This window comes from Ochotona curzoniae, unplaced genomic scaffold (assembly GCF_017591425.1).
Source record: "Ochotona curzoniae isolate NIBS_2020 unplaced genomic scaffold, NIBS_Ocur_1.0 scaffold_1037, whole genome shotgun sequence".
Taxonomy (NCBI): Eukaryota; Metazoa; Chordata; class Mammalia; order Lagomorpha; family Ochotonidae; genus Ochotona; species Ochotona curzoniae.
The window spans coordinates 19,711,945-19,724,040 of record NW_024467083.1 but is presented as its reverse complement, the minus strand read 5'-3'; the positions used below and the strand labels follow the sequence as shown (position 1 = coordinate 19,724,040).

Here is a 12,096-nt window from a genome sequence, read left to right as displayed (position 1 = left end):
ATGACTGTCAAAACTAGCACCAGCAGATAAACATTTCACTTTATACTGATCTAGTAGTCCTTCTGGAAAGGAACCTCAAGGTAATATTCCCAAAGAGGAGAAAATATTGCATGTACAAGTGTGGATTTCACTGTTACTTTATAAGGGAGGAGGGGAGAAGGGGAACAGACTACGTACACATCCAAGAGCAGGAAGATTGCTTTGCAATCACTGAACAGTTTAGAAAGGAAGGTGATTTAATCTCCTGATGGTCTTGCAATTTCACTCTTGCTTCCCCAACCCCAAGCAGATTTCCACACAGCAGCCAGGATGATGCTCACAAACCCAAGTCAGAACAGGTCTCTTTGCTCAAACTCCCCCAATGCTCCGCATCTCATTCAAAGTAAAACCCCGAGTTGTTGTTTTATTTTTGTTTTTTTCAAAATTGTTGTTATTTGCCTTGATACATTTTTGTAGGTACAGGGATTTCCCACCTGTCCCTTCCCTTAAATCTTAAATTCTTACTCTGGCCTATGGACCACATAGTGGCACTGGCTACTTCTCCACCTAAGGTTTTCTCACTTTTGCCTCTGTTTTTGTCCGCCAATAACACTGGCCTGCTAGCTGTTCAAAAGGTCAAGTACACTCAGGGGTCTTCAGTACAAGTCCTCCTGCTGTAACCCTTTTCCCCTACAGAGTGCATAACACCTCAGCCCCCAGCTTCCTCTCCAGTTCTCCAGACTGCTCGAGCCCTTCATCCTACTTTATTACCCTTTTGCGGATCTCCTATCAGCAGACAGATTCTACAGCTAGCTGTCATAGTTTGTCTTTCTTGATTAGACAGCAAGGACTTTGTTTTATCCACAAGCTGGCATTTAATAGGTATCAGTTTAATTAATTTTGAATGATGACAATTATTAACTATGTGAAAACCATACACATGAAAAGTTTAAATGAGGAGAAATGAACAGTGTGATCTGTGAACATTTTTAACTGATGACCACCCTGCTAAAAAGTAACCCGAACAATAAAATCCATGGGCTGCTTTGGGACCATGATTTTCAAGGTGCCAAAAGTGACCAACCAGAAAAATTTTATATTTTAGAAACCATCAGCATATTAACTCAAAATCGACTAGTAATACTTTTTAATAAGAAATTTTCTCCACAAAATTTTAACAGCAATCAGTCTTAAATCTTGTTGTCCAAGATCCAGAATTTTGACGACAAAGGTAGACACACACAGTCCTTCCTGAGGCCAAAAAATAAACTAAGGCTTGTGAAGAGTTTGGATACGTAACTGAGTAATACTCAAGGATTCCGAGACAAGCGTCAATGGTTAGCTTCACAAGGCCTCTGAGACTGAAGGCAAAGTTTTACAAAGACTGCCCTTTATTTTTTTCTTTCCTGGGGACACAGTCCATACACTTTATCATATTCTGGAAGGTGTCTGGGGCCTAGAAAAGGTTGAAAACTGTTGCATGTATTCTATGTGAAATACAAAATCTTGACATGAGGTACTTCTCAAAATGAGAATAAAAAAGTATAAATAGTAGACACAGCTCTGTAATCATCCAACTCATTCAATAAGTATCAAACACGTGTAATCCTCAACACCGTATACCCAAGCACGTTTCAAGAAAGAACACAATTTGAAATACCAAGGAAACAACGTAAGCTTCCCCGAATCACTGCATTAAAAAAAAAAAAAAGTTTCAGAACAGAAAGTATTAGAGAAAAGCATAATGAAAGACAGCAAGGGGACCTGAGGCCTAACTCAGTGCTTCCCGTGTCAAAGTATCACACAAACCTACGACATCAAAGAAAAGCCGCGCGGTGCACTGACAGGCCCACCCCCACACATTCTGACAGGAAACCCAAAGAAAGTTTCCAAATCCTGTTTCCAACAGCATCTTTTCTGAGACTGCCCTTGGGCGTGGTTGTGAAGGCAGGAGTCCCTTCAAAAAAGTTAAATGCGAGAGTTGATACTTGATTCTTACTGCAAAACACACACACCAGAAAACACCACCTGTCACCCCGCATAAGCCAACAGTGGCTACCTGCAATCCTGGGTCCCATTAACCTCCTCCTGCCTGGTGAGTCCACTTTATTTCTAACACGATTTTCTATCGCTCAAAGGAGCACGTTACTCTTAAACGCAGTTCTTTTTTTCCAAGAGATCAAAGGTTCCTTACACCCTGGCTTTCAGCCCGAAGAAGAGTGCTCAACTCGGAAGGAGGTGGGAGGACACACCTGTCCCCTCTTCCCCCTGCAGTCAAGGATTTCGCAGTTCAGCTGAAGTCACTGCCCGGCACGTCCTGGGCGAGGGGGTCAGGGACTCGGCCACCAACCCGACACCCCTACACACACCCCCCATGCAAGGGAGGCCAGCACCACGCTGTGACCTCTTCCCTCCCCAAACCTGGGGAAAGACACGGAGCCCAGCAAAGCCCAGGCTGAGAAGGCGGACACACGGCATACCGAAGACACGGGGCAAAGAGGGCGGGAAAGGGGCCGGGAGGTGGAGTGGGACGCCAGAGGCGTCAGTCCTCCCCATTCGGGGGATCAAAGGGGGAGACCCTGACAAGTGAACACCAGCGGACCCCGGTCCAGTCTGCCCGCAAGTCCGTGGCTGAAAATCCACCGACCCCTCCTCGCGCGACCCCCGAAGGGGAGCCGGCGTGGAAGGCAGCTCTGACCCTATAGTTCAGGAGAAAGGCTTAGCCGAGTGCAATCTTCCGCACCTCTCAGCAGCTGAGGGGCGAGGACACGAGGTCCCGGCGAGGGAAACGGGTCTGTGCCGTGACACCTCGGGGGCTTGGAGGGTGCGGGACACAATGTCCTCTTTCTCTTCCACACCCGGCCCGGGCCCCTCCCGTCCGTCTCCCCGCAGGCCCAGCCACCAGCCGACCGGGCTCGGTCCGCGGGCGTGGCCGGCTCCGGCCCCGGCGGCAGCGGCAGGGCCTCCCCCGAGCTCCCGCCCCTCCCGCCGGCCAGGCCCCCGGGCCGCCGCCCCGGACACGGGAGCCAAGGCGGAGGAGGACCGGCGGGGGGAGCCCGGGACTGACCGGCGGCCCTGAGCCGCCCCTTCCCCGGCGCGGCCGACCCTCAGGGGCCCGCGGGGCCTCCCCGCCCCTCACTCACCCCTCCCCGGTCCGGCGCCTCCTCCGCCGCCTCCTCCGCCTCCTCCTCCCTCCTCTCGGCCGGGGCTCCGGCTCTGCGCGGCGACGGCGGCGGTGGCCTCGGGAGCGCGGCGCCTCCGGAACGCGCACGCACGCAGCACGCAGGCCCCGCCCCTCCCGGGCGCCCCGCCCCTCCAGCGCACTCGGCTTAAAGGAGCCGCTCCGGAAAGGCTGCGAGCCAGCGGGAAAGCGCGGGGAGTTTTTACGTTCTCGGGGAAGCCGGATAGGAAAGGAGGAAGGGGCTACAGATTCGGGAGGAATAGAATTTGGAGGGAACGCAGCCACTGCACAAGTGCTCCCTGAGCAGCTGTTGGGTGCCAGGCAGTGCTGCAAGGCTGGAGGCGAGGAAGCAGCGGCCCGCGTACAACTTGGGTTCTAGTGGAAGGTGAGGGGGAGAGAGAAAACAACGCAGATGACAACAGCGTAGGTGTAGATGGTTGCCGCGAAAAAATGGAGCCTAGCGTGTATTTTTTGATCAGATGCTGGCTCTCTTAGGAGATCTCTAAGCACATACACATAAACATAATGGTAGGAGCCCCGCAAACCTGGGGTTTGGAGAAAATCAGCTAGCCAAAGTCCTAGAGGTGGGATGTGTCTGGTTACATGATCCGTAAAAAGCCAGAGCTGCGGGCAACGGGCCAGAGGCCAGACCCCTGCGGAGCCCGGGGACCATTGTCAGTCACAGGAAGGCACGGGAGCAAGAAGAGCTGTGACAGAATCTGGTCTGTATTGTAAGAAGTGAGTCTTGCTGATGTACATAAAAGATACAACAGGAAGGCCCCAAGGGCCGCAGGAGGGCCAAAGAAGAGGGGGTTCCTCCTGGGAGCCTAAACTAGGATGGCAGTAGGGACCGGGCTGAGAAGAGCATTATTCAATTTTTAGTTTTTAAATTAATTTTTTAATGCATTGTTTTATTTCAAAGGCAGGAAAGATAGATTTTCCATACACTGTTTTACGCCCCACCTCCCCACCCCCCAAGCCTGCAACAGCTTTTCCTGGGCCAGCTTTCCAGACCAGGAGCCTGCAGCTGGATTTAGGTCTCCCACACAAGTGGCAGGGACTCCATCGCTGGGGCCAACATCTGTGGCCTTCAGCCTGTGCCTTAGCAGGAAGCTGGAGTTAGACCTGGAGCCAGAACTTGAACCTGAGCGCCCCTCCCAGTATGGGGTGCAGCTATCCCCCCCACTTCGCGTCACCTAGACTGCTGTGTCCAGCACTCACTCCAACGTTTTGTTTAGATTCACACTTTCACTGGCGCCGATTTGGATTTAAGGGGGGCAGTGTGTGAGGAAACAGAAAGATCATGGATGATGACTGTGTTCTCCTGGTGCCATTTAACAAGATGGAGAAGACTCAAAGAGGAGCAAACTGGGAGTGGGGCGAATCTAGATTCTGCTTTTCAGGTCTTATGCTTCATGCCCAAGAAAAGATGTTGAGTAGACACTTGGGTATGAGTCTGGTTCTAAACATTTGGGGTTCATCAGGATATAAGTGCTTTTTCAGCCTCCAGTCTACACAGAGTTAGGTAGAGAAGAGGGTGTGGGTGGAGGAGAGGCCCCAGTGTCACCTCAACACGTGGAGGTTAAGCAGCAAAAGAGAAGGAGCTGCCTGTAGAGTAGGCGGGAAGAGGAGCTGGTGGGTGTTGGAAGATAAGAGAATTGTTTCAGGCAGGAGGGGGCGGAGGCATCTTATCAGATACTGCCAAAATATGTAGGGTGAGGACTGACAACTTAAACATGGTGCTTGTCCTCCGAATGGTCACTGGTGACCTTGACAAAAACGATTTCTGTGGAGTGGAAAAAGTCTGAGGAGAGTGTGTAGAGAGAATGGGAGGTGAGAAAGAGAAAGAAGTTTTGCTGTAAGCAACAACGGAGAAGGGACATTGGCCAGAGGTGTGCTTGGGGCTGAGGGAGAACGCTTGAAGATGAGTAATGTCTCCTGTTGGTGTGTTGGAGTGACCCTGAAGAGAGCTAGAGTTGATGACACAAAAGACAGCTGGAGGAACACTGGCTTGAAGGGGGTGAAGAGCTATGGGTCCTCGCTCAGAAATGAAAGGGACTGGCTCAGGAGAGGGGCCAGGCTGTGTGGGATCCCAGGCTGTTGGAGAGAGAAGGCAAAGTGTACAGTGCAGACACAGTTGAGCAGGCAGTACATTTGGTGATGGGTGTGCTCAGGCCTCTGTAGGACGCAGGGGGCAAAGAAGAGCTCAACTCTAGCCCTGGTTTTGCTCAACACACGGTGCCCAGTGTGGGCCACGGTAGCCTAGAGGAAGGGGAACTTGTCGAATTGCTCCACCCAGAAGGTGATGCTTACAGCAGCCCTGTACGCACACAGGCACACACACACATACACACACTGTAGGAGTGTACATCTCTCTCCCTGAGTCCTGCGAGTCCTGGCTGCCTGACTGGAACTGAGGAGGTAAGGTATGATCAATATGCTTTCCTTGGCTCATTTTGCAATAAAGAATGGACAGGGGCTGTTGGCTGTGGCAGGAGATGGAAGGAGGTGAGAGACAATCCTCTTGAAGAGTGGAAGAGCAATGGGAAGGGCGTGGATGGCGCTGACAATCCTCTTGGGTTGGTGGCTGCACGTTTCAAGGGAGACCCCTCAGGGTTGGCAGGCGGGATTCTGCAGCCACAGTGCTGGGGCCTGGTTGTGCAGATGCAAGTCAGTCCACAGAAGAGGAGAATTCTACCACTGAGGACAGTGGCAGACCCTGGGTTCAGAGCTGAGAGAGAAGGAAAGGCAAGTCCAAAAGTGACAGCCTCTGTAAGAAGCAGCAGTTCGAAGAGGAAGCAATTAAGTTAAGTAAGGGCAAGGGGACTTTCCAAGGATCAAACCAGAGGTGGTTAGGGGAGAGGAAGTGCAAAATGTCTGGTGAGAAAAAAAGAGCACATCTGACACCAAGGAGCTGGGGGGCTGGGGCGGGCAGCAAAACCCTAGGGCAGCTGCCTTCCATTCCACCCCCCACTCCGTGTGAGTGTGTGTGTGTGTGTGTGTGTGTGTGTGTGTGTGTGTGTGTGTGGTTGGCTGGGGAGGGGTCTTTAGGGATCTTTAGGGGTCTTTTGTGATCTTAAGGGAGCTGCCCAAACTGAGAGAAAGGACCCAGAAGAGGATCAGCCACTAGGACCCTGGTTCCTTGACCAGCTCTGAGAGATCCCTCAGGGCTCTTGGCTCTCCCCAGCCTTTCTCTGCACCCTGTTCATCAGGATTTGTGCATGCTCTTCATCTCTCTTGGTGTTTGCCTGACACAAAGTATCTCTCTTCCTAAACCCAGCCCCTCTTGATGTCATCTTGGCTGCTCACGGTGCAACCTTTCTTGGGTTTTCAGGTGAGTCCTGCTTCACCTTTATGCCTAGTTGGTCCCCCAAAGCGTAGCAGTCTGCATGGTCTACCATGATGGAAATGTTCTTTTTTCTGCAGTCCACTACAGCAGTCACTTGAGGCAAGTGAGTTCCTGACATGTGACTGATGTGACGGGGGAATGGAATTTTACACCTTGTTTAGTTTTAGAGGTTGTTGTGTGAGGGTACTTCAAAAAGTCTGTCAATAGTGGAATTACAAGATATGTTGATTTGGGTTTGACACATTTTTTTTTAAAGATTTGCTTATTTTTATTTAAAAGCCAGATTTAGAGAAAGTTCCTGCATCCTCTGGTTCACTCCCCAAATGGCTATAACATGCAGAGCTGCGTATAGGAGCCTGTAGCTAACGGAAGTATAGGGGTCCAAGTACTTGAGCCATCTTTTGCTACTTTAGGAGGCACATTAGCAAGGAGCTAAACTGGAAGTAAAACAGCTGAGACAGGAGCCATGAGATGGTGACATTGTAGGTAGAGGCTTACTTAACATACTGCACCTTGGCACCAGCCCCTCAAAGTCTTTTTAGAGAGATTTATTTCTTTATTTCAAGAGTTACAGAAAAAGTGGGAAGGATAAATAGATAGATAGATGGACAGAAATGTTTTATTTGTTTACTCTCCATCTGGTCACAACAACCAAAGTTGAGCAAGGCCAAAGTCAGGAGCCAGAATCTTCTAGGTCTTCCCTGTGGGTAGCAGGGACATAGAAATGTACACTATCTTGCACTGCTTTACCACTCGTATTAGCAGGGAGCTCAACTCATATTAGCACTGAAGCAACCAGGACATGAACTGGTGCCCATAGGAAATGGTGACATTGCAGGTGGTGGTTTAATAAGGTCTTGGGGCTCCTGTCCCCCTCCTCTTCTATCTTTACTGTATTAGCCAAGGTCGTGAATTGATTATCACCAGTCTAGATTTCTATTTACTGTTTTTTCCTACTTGGTTTGTACTTAGTGCTGCACTTCGTGTTTTCCCTTCATTCTTCCTTGTTCTATTGTTCCGACTATCTTCTTTAAGCAATTTTCAGATTGTGAGTGACCCCACTGTCAAGTATGAACTTCTCAGTCTGATATTTGCTGAGTTCTGTACCTTCAGCTCCTGTTTCCAGTGTTACCTTTCCCTATGCCTGGATGCGTATAATGACTACTTGCTTTAATTCTGCTAACCACTTTTTACAAAGAAGCCAGCTCATTCAGCTGTCCTGCCTGTGGCAAACACATCCCCATCTCTTCTACTATCCTGAATGGCTGGAGAAATCTTTGAAGATCTGTCTCATACAGTCACTCCTACCTACAGCCTCTTTTGATTTTCTTTCCCCTGCCTCTGAAGTCCCATTGTTTCCAGGTCCCTCAACTATGGTACTGATATGCTGGATCGTTGCATGTTTTATATATTTCTCTTGTTCCTATGACTAAGTATGTCTCCATGCAGATTGCTGCGTTTTTATTGTTAGTGCCCCCTACAGTGTCAGCCCTATACCTTGTAAAAATAACCACTGTGTGAGCTGTACCCTTTCATGCCACCTGAAGAGCATTCATGTCCCTAACTCTAATAGTAACATCACTTCATCGTCAAAGAGGATGCCTCCACATCCTGGAAGAGGCATACCTAACAAGAAAGTCAAGCTTTTAAAGAGAAATAGACTAATTACATTTCTTTTCATGTTATTGCTGATTGAGAATTCCTTCCAAATGCTTCCCCAACCAAGGGGACTTTTATGACTTGGCTACAGCTTGTAACCCTACTGAGCGTGGGTATGACCAGAACTGGTAGCACCAGCATAACTACTTCTAGGATCAATTTACCAAAAAGGCCCTTAGAACATTTTCAGAGTGTGACATCAATCAATAAAATAAGCTCTTATGTAACAAATGTTTAGAAAGTGTATGTTTAGAACTTGATCTCTTACAAACTTATGACCCAAGAGTGGAATTATGTATGTTGTACCCTGGGATAACTTAATATACTTTTCCTGGAAGTACACTGGATTTGAAGCATTTGATGAACAGGTGCAATATTTTAAACAGTGTACCGCATACATGGGATGTTATGAACAGTGTCTTGTACGCCTTCACAGAGACTTGCTACTTGCCAAGCACTTAAGCTTGTTGCCGAGGAGGCAAAGACAGAAATGCTATGGTCTCTGTCCCAGAGAGGTAGACATGGTAGAAGTATGAGCTGGCGTTGCTCTACCTTGCTGGCTTTCAAAAGGTTAATCCTAACAATACAACCTTAGAGTAGATATTAACAACTTCTTTTTGTAGCCCGAAAAATTTGCTCAGAGGGGGATGAAATGAATTGCACAGACACATACAATTGGCAAGGCCTCAATATGGTACCCAGACTTTTGGGAATTAAAGCATTGGTTGGATTAGAAAATAAGTTTTCTGAAAAAAAAAAAAGACTTGACCTACCTTGTTCATGATTATATTTTGAGAATCTAGAAAAGTACCAAGAAAGTGTGGTAGGTTTTAAATACACATTTCAGGAATACTCAACAGTGTGTGTGTATATGTGTGTGTGTGTGTGTGTGTACACCTATAAGTGTCACAGAGAGAGAGGAGGAAGAGAGAGAAGGAATATAAGTCAGTCATCTAATTCATTAGTCATTTGCTTATTTGAATTAATTGTGTGCTAAGCTGATCTTATCTATAGCAGTGCTGCTCAAAATGTGTTCCACAGACTGGTGCTCATCCATGAGTTGTTTATTGCCAGTTGACCTTGAGATAAGCACAGAAAATGAGAATAAGCATTTAGAGTCTCTTTTGGTGACTTGCCACAGCTGTAATATCCAAGGCAGTGATTCGTGGACTTGTGCAGTCGAACCAGGCCGCAGACCAGCTGAGCTGTTGTCCAGCCTGTGTGGTGAGTCACACGTGGTATAAGCTATCTACTAATCGTGCAGCACCTCATTTAATCTTACCATTTAGGCCACTTACCACCCACCTTCTCCTCCTCCTGGGCATTCTTTACTGCTTAACAAAGAGAACACTTCATGCTTTTGAAGTAAAAGTCAGCAACAGATTTGAAAAATTTAAAAATAACTTCTTTACTACAAAAGTTCTGACTTCTGGCCGTATGATGCAGAAGCCTGGCTAGGTAGTAATCAGGTGTGTGGCCTCTGGAGGAAGACTCTGTAGGGTTAAATGCAGGTTCTGTTATTTAACAACCTTATGTGTGACCTTGGGCACATTGCTTGACTATTTGTAGCCTCCGTTTTTTTTTTTTTATGTCTATAATGCAGTTCTAAAAATGTGCAACGTTTTGTAAGGCTTTGGTAAAAACTAATGATGCATGTGAAGTGCTTTCTCTAGACTCTAGCTCATGTCAAAATATTTGCACATCATAATAGATCTTGGAACTACCATTATTATTTCATTCTGAGTTCATAGCAATTTTATTAAAATGTTTTAAATATTGGCATGGGATATCAATATCCAGGCTTGTAAATAGATGGTCACTGTTCTATTATCCATTCACCAAGATCAGCTAATGCTGAAGTTCTTTGTATTTGTTCTTTAATGTGTTGTGTGATCTGAGGGGCAATATGTTTGGCTTCCAGGTGATCATTGAACTAACAGGCACCATTTCTTCAGCTCAGGATATCTGAGTGGCTAAAGAAGGCAGCTAAGCAGGTAGATGTTGTGCACTGCAATGATGTTAGAGGGAAGAACACACACAGATAATCAAGAGTGGTTTTTTTGGGGTGGTATGTCCATGCCTATTTACATGTTTTATCCAGCAGACTTGTGATGAGGGCCCTTTTCTGCTGAACTCCAACCAGCTCATTCTTTGCCATCACCTTCTGGTGCCCCTGTCATGTAGAAGCAAGCAGCTACTCACTCATATAGCTCCCCAGCTCTTAAAAAGAGTCAAGGAGTCCTGCAACAATGCTGAGTAATGATGAGTACCAGGGGAGGACATAGTTGGCCACTGAAGAGAGCCCAGTATAATCAGGAGACCAGCAGGTGCCAATAGACAATGAAGAAAAAAAAATTTGCACTCACCTACACTGTCAGGGAGAGGATTGTCATCAGACCAACCCAGTCATCAATAAGTAGAAGGAAAAAGGAATCCAAGAGGCTTTGCTTTGCTTTGTGGAAGTGAATTAACATTATAATCTATATTAAAATTCCAGCTATGTAAACTACAAATTAAACAACCCTAATACAGATATCTTAATTTATAGAAGGCCTCTACAATTAGGTTTGCCTAATTTAACAAATAGAATACCGAATCCTTGGTGGAATTTGAATTTCAGAAAAACAACAAATGCATTTTCAGTATTCATATGTTCCATGTAGTAATATTTTGTTTGTCTAAAGGTCAAATGCAAGTGGGCATCCTGTACTTTGTCTAATAATGCATAGGGCCACAAAACATGTAGGCTCTGGTGTCATGCTGCGTGCATTCTTTTTTTCCCCCTAAGGATTTATTCACTTTGTATTTGAAAGACAAAGTCAGAGAGGATATGAGAGGGAGGGACACAGAGAGAGAGAGTGAGAAAGAGAGCGAGAGATAGCTTCAGCATGCTGGTTCACTCCCCAAATGACCCACAAGGGCCAGCAATGGACCAGACTAAAACCAGGAGCTTCTTCTGTGTCTTGCAGGTGAGTGGCAGGATCATGCAAGTGAATGACAAGCACTTGAGCCATCCTTCACTGCTTTCCCAGGCTCGTTAACAGGTAGCTGGATTAGAAGTGGAACAGCCAATAGCAGATTCTACTGGCACCCAAAAGAGATGCTGGCATCACAGGGGGTGGCTTTATCAGCCATGTCACTCTGCCGACCCTGCATCTTCATTTATACAATGAGGATACTATACCTGCCTTAAAGAGAAAAAGTTAAAGATCCTAAAGAATATGAGAACAAGAAATTTAAGACAATATTAGGGACAATATAGTATTGGGTACAAAGTAAGCACATGATAAATGCTTAGCGATGTGAATCTATTTACTTGCCTCAGGGGAGACATACGCCTCAGCATCCTTAAAGAAATAGTAAAGCTTGGGGCTTGTGCCACTTTATATGGCTGTACAAAAGCCCCCTTACTCTGTCTATATCCTCTTTTAGGAACCAATAATTTCCAGACAATGAAACTACTTAAGAGAGATTCAAGGAACAATTTTATTTTCACCACCCTCAGCAACTCATGGCAAGTGTGTAAGTGCATATGTGAATGTATGTGAGCATGTGTGTGTTGGGGTAAGCTGAGCAAGGGGAACAGGCCCAGGATGGAGCGAGTAATATCCTTTTCTTTTCAATAATGTGTTAAGCCAGATACCACATTATGTGTATAACCAAGGCTAGTTCACATTCAGAAAGTGGAAAGCATTTTTCCAACAAATTTATAATATTAATTTTGAGCTGAGGAACCAAGTTCCAAATTCAAACCAGATTCAGGAATTATGACCTCAGTTTTTGCAAAGTTTCTGCTGATTACACTGGTTATAAATTAACTAAAGGTAGAATGTAGAAAGGTGAAGAATAAGAGAGAAACCTTGGATTTGTGAGAACACCCAAACTCGGAGAACCAAGGTTTCTGTGGTAGCATTTGCTGATCACCACT

The 12,096-nt window shown here is 46.6% G+C and overlaps 1 protein-coding gene, 1 long non-coding RNA gene and 1 pseudogene across 2 annotated transcripts in view; 2 read left to right on the top strand and 1 right to left on the bottom strand.

The window, feature by feature from the left end:
* Positions 1-3,207, bottom strand: part of RAP1A (RAP1A, member of RAS oncogene family) — a 92,156-nt gene extending 88,949 nt beyond the window's left edge. Inside the window, exon 1 of the mRNA XM_040998723.1 lies at positions 3,123-3,207. The gene's annotated coding sequence lies outside the window, so the exon portion shown is untranslated. The remainder of the gene's footprint in view (positions 1-3,122) is intronic.
* The window catches only part of LOC121168724, a 39,564-nt pseudogene extending 36,025 nt beyond the window's left edge, over positions 1-3,539 (top strand).
* A 1,736-nt stretch (positions 3,540-5,275) lies between these two features.
* LOC121168507 lies at positions 5,276-9,423 on the top strand. Its single transcript, XR_005885728.1, has 3 exons — positions 5,276-5,581; positions 6,441-6,494; positions 9,310-9,423. It is a non-coding gene; the product is annotated as an uncharacterized LOC121168507 (long non-coding RNA).
* Positions 9,424-12,096: the final 2,673 nt, after the last annotated feature.